This window comes from Amblyraja radiata, chromosome 27, assembly GCF_010909765.2.
Source record: "Amblyraja radiata isolate CabotCenter1 chromosome 27, sAmbRad1.1.pri, whole genome shotgun sequence".
Lineage (NCBI taxonomy): Eukaryota > Metazoa > Chordata > Chondrichthyes > Rajiformes > Rajidae > Amblyraja > Amblyraja radiata.
In genome coordinates this window covers 17,506-21,974 of record NC_045982.1, presented here as the reverse complement: position 1 = coordinate 21,974, position 4,469 = coordinate 17,506, and the positions used below count along the sequence as shown (strand labels likewise).

At 52.9% G+C, this 4,469-nt stretch overlaps 1 long non-coding RNA gene across 1 annotated transcript; it reads left to right on the top strand.

Annotated features, from left to right (window-relative positions):
- The first annotated feature begins 1,704 nt into the window (after nt 1-1,704).
- Nucleotides 1,705-4,076, top strand: LOC116988650. Its single transcript, XR_004416013.1, has 3 exons — nt 1,705-1,775; nt 2,198-2,251; nt 4,018-4,076. It is a non-coding gene; the product is annotated as an uncharacterized LOC116988650 (long non-coding RNA).
- Nucleotides 4,077-4,469: the final 393 nt, after the last annotated feature.

Genomic DNA, 4,469 nt, shown 5'->3' with positions numbered 1-4,469 from the left:
ACCCCCCCCCCCCACCCTGGTGATGGGAACCCCCCCCCCCCACCCTGGTGATGGGAACCCCCCCCCCCCACCCTGGTGATGGGAACCCCCCCCCCACCCTGGTGATGGGAACCCCCCCCCCACCCTGGTGATGGGAACCCCCCCCCCACCCTGGTGATGGGAACCCCCCCCCCCCCCACCCTGGTGATGGGAACCCCCCCCCCCCACCCTGGTGATGGGAACCCCCCCCCACCCTGGTGATGGGAACCCCCCCCCCCCCCCCCCCCTGGTGATGGGAACCCCCCCCCCCACCCTGGTGATGGGAACCCCCCCCCCACCCTGGTGATGGGAACCCCCCCCCCCCACCCTGGTGATGGGAACCCCCCCCCCCACCCTGGTGATGGGAACCCCCCCCCCCCCACCCTGGTGATGGGAACCCCCCCCCACCCTGGTGATGGGAACCCCCCCCCCCCACCCTGGTGATGGGAACCCCCCCCCCCCCACCTGGTGATGGGAACCCCCCCCCCCCCGCCCTGGTGATGGGAACCCCCCCCCCCCCCCCCCTGGTGATGGGACCCCCCCCCCCCCGCCCTGGTGATGGGAACCCCCCCCCCCCCCAACCTGGTGATGGGAACCCCTCCCCCCCCAACCTGGTGATGGGAACCCCTCCCCCCCCCAACCTGGTGATGGGAACCCCTCCCGCCCCACCTGGTGATGGGAACCCCTCCCGCCCCCAACCTGGTGATGGGAACCCCTCCCCCCCCCAACCTGGTGATGGGAACCCCTCCCCCCCCAACCTGGTGATGGGAACCCCTCCCCCCCCCAACCTGGTGATGGGAACCCCTCCCCCCCCAAACTGGTGATGGGAACCCCCCCCCCCCCCCAACCTGGTGATGGGAACCCCTCCACCCCAACCTGGTGATGGGAACCCCTCCCGGTGATGGGAACCCCTCCCCCCCCCAACCCGGTGATGGGAACCCCTCCCCCCCCAACCTGGTGATGGAAACCCCTCCACCCCCAACCTGGTGATGGGAACCCCTCCCGGTGATGGGAACCCCCTCTTTCCGTGCACCACCCCCACCCTGGTGTGAATGCTTCCCTCAACACCTTGGTCACTCTGCTCCTTCCCTCTGTATGCTCACCTCCCAAACCAGTCTCATATTTCACTTTATCCCCTTTGCAGGCAGGCAGATGGTGCCTGACCCATTGAGTAGCTCCAGCACTTTGTTTTAGACCAGGTTACATCCCCTGGTTAAAGTAATCCTAGTTGCCTCCTGTTGCAGGGAAAGTAGTTTAATGTTGATAACATTTGTTTTTAACTCATTACAATTAAGTAATCTTGCCCCTTCCATTCACCCAACTGTAGCTTTGTTTGGAATCGGTCTAAATCTATATTTGGTTTAGTATGTTTGTCTGTGTTGCCAGAATCCTTCCTCTCCTCTCTGCTCCTGTCTAAAGGTGTGACCAGTTAGTGTTAGTTTCCACCCATGATCTCCAAAGACTGGGTCCTCTGATGCTGGAAGAGTCTGCCAGGGTTAGACTGTCTTCCCCATTCTGCCAAACGTTGCATAAACTGGGCCAAACTTCACTACTGTTCCTTTACTTGTACATCTCATTTAATTCAAAGTATTTCTTTGTCGGTTAAAGTAGTATCTGGTTTGTTATGGTGTGATTCTCCAGATATTTGAACTGCCTGTATGCTCCTATCTGTTTCTGTTTGTGAACAGGGTTTCAATGTCCATGGTAAAGGGTACGATATCAGGGGCAGTGTCGGGGAGAACAGTTAATGTGACATGGTAAGTTTCACATTTAGGGACAGTGAGGAAACAGGCCTTTTGGCCCACCGAGTCTGCACTGACCAGCGATCCCCGCACAATAACACTATCCTACACACACTAGGGACAATGTTGCATTTATACCAAGTTAATTAACCTACAAACCTGCACGTCTTTGGATAGTGGGAGGCAAGTGAAGATCTCTGAGAAAACCCACGGTCACTGGGAGAATGTGCAAACTCCGTACAGAACCCGTGTCTCTGGCGCTGTAAGGCAACAACTCTACCACTGTGCTGCCCTTCAACAAAGCTGGCATGTTGCTGTGCCAGTGAATTACAGTAGTCAATGTATTCTGCTACCCTGTAGGGTTCACTACAATCCTTTCAATGGCTGATCCTGTTTCTCATGACATTTAATTGCAATTGGAATCTCTTCTTCTCTAGGTGTCCAGTGTGAAGGAGGATGTCAGCAGACTTCAAATCACTAACGTGACATTGGTTTGTTTTGTATATAACTTGGTCTATGTGAATATGGTTATGGAGTTGGTACAAAGGTAAGGCCCCTGTTTAGAACCTTCTCTTGGGCTTCAGTGTGGATGAAGGTTTGGGAAAGATTAACAATTGTTTTCTCTAATTGGGCTCGGCCTCTCTCAGCTTGGGGCCACTTTAGTTTAAAGATTACATTGCCCCTTCCCGTCATTATTGTTTATTCACTTAAGTTGTGGTCTGGGCCTTCTTGAAGGAGTTTAACAGGGACCACTGGTATGTACTTGTGTCTCTATTTAGTAGTGAGTTTCTGCCTGTACCTGGGGCTGTTGGTCAGGGTGGGGACAGTGAGGGAGATGTATGGGTGTGAGATATTGGTTCCACATGCCAATGTGGTGGATTCCCCTCCGCCAGCATGATACCAGTGATTACCTTCTCCTGTCAGCACTTGACTGGATGGTGTTGCCTTCTGTCTCTGGACTTTGCGTGGTGTGTACTTGTGCTTGAAGATACGGTGACCTGAAGACTCGTCCAATCTGAGGTCTTGACTGGGGAACGGCCACTTTGGTCTGACCCATTAAATCATTACCCTTGTCCAAATCCACTTGCCTTCATTAGGCTCCCCACTTCCTCATTGTCTTGGCCTTCATCCTAACAGAAGTTTATTCTGGGCTTTCGCCATGCCATGGAACAAATAAACAGTGCTGGCAGAACTCAGCGGGACAGGCAACATCTGTGGAGGAAATAGACAGATGACTTATCAGCTTGGAAGCCTTCAGACTGGAGTAGTGGGAGAAGGTTGGAAAAGGGGCAAAGCTTGACAAGTGATGGGTGGATACAGGTGACGGGATGATGGGCAGATGGTAGAGAAAAGGACAAAGGCTAGAGGTAAAAAGATGTCAAAACATTCCAGAGGTGTGAAATGTAAAGCTGGAGCGAGGAATGCTGGTGTAATGGGCCGGGTCTGTGGGTGTAATGGGCCGGGTCTGAGGGTGTAATGGGCCGGGTCTGAGGGGTTAATGGGCCGGGTGTAATGGGATGGGTCTGTGGTTGCAGTGGGCCGGTTGCAATGGGCCGGTTGCAACGGGTATCCGGGTGTAATGGGACGGGTATCCGGGTGTAATGTGACCATAAGGGATAAAAGGGAATGGGACTTGGAGATGGGGATGAGTGTACTGATGAAGAGACGCCCCCTCCCCCTCTTTCCCTACACTCCTCACCCTGGTGTGCACCTCACTCAACACTCACTCCTACTCCTTTCCCCTCTAATGTACGCTCATCCTTGTCCCACATTCTCCTCTTTCCCAGATCCCTCCCTCTGGCTTTGCATGTCACACTTCTTCTTGTCTGGCACTTGTCTCCTCTTCACCTCTATCCTTTGTCACTTCTCCCCTATCTGCTAATCAGCCCCCAACTGTGTCCAGCATCACTCGCGAGGCTTTGTCCTGCTCCCATCTCTTTACAGCTTTCTCCCAACTCCATCAGTCTGAAGAAAGGTCCTGATCTGAAACATCTGTCCATTCCTTTGCAGTCAGGCAGATGGTGCCTGACCCACTGAGTACCTCCAGCACTGTTTCTGACCTAGTTATTCCTTGGTTAAAGTTATCTGAGGGGAAAGTGAGTTTAATAGTCATGGCTCTTACAATTTACTAATCCTGCCCCTTCCATTCACCCTACTGTAGTTCTTTAGAGTCGGTCTAAATCTATATTTGGGTTGGTGAGTGTCTGCGTTGCTGCAATCGGTTTGCTCTGAATAATTTATGTTTGTTTCCACCCAGGATCTCCAAGGACTGGACCTGTGCTGCTGGAAGTGTCTGTTGGGGTTAGACTGTCTCTTCCCATTCTGCCAAAAGATGGAATAAACTTCTTCCCCATTGCTGTTCTCCTGATACACAAGTCTCATTTAATGTTTTTGTTGGTTAAAGTGGAGTCTGGTCTGTTGCGGTCGGGTTTCCTCTGATATTGTGAACTGCTGCACGCCCTGTAACGTTCCTGCAATGTTATCCAGTCTATCTGGATTTGATCTTCATGGTGATGGTGTGAAGGTAAGGCCCCTATTTCAACCCCTCTTTTGGTTTCGGTGGAGATAGGTTTTTGAACGATTAACAATGGGGTTTCCTATTTATTTTTGGTCAAGGGGTTTTATAATTCAGGATGCTGGATCTTTAGCAATAAAAGCAGAGTTGGAGGAACTCGATGGGTCAGGCAGCATCTGTAGGCTGGCTCAGGT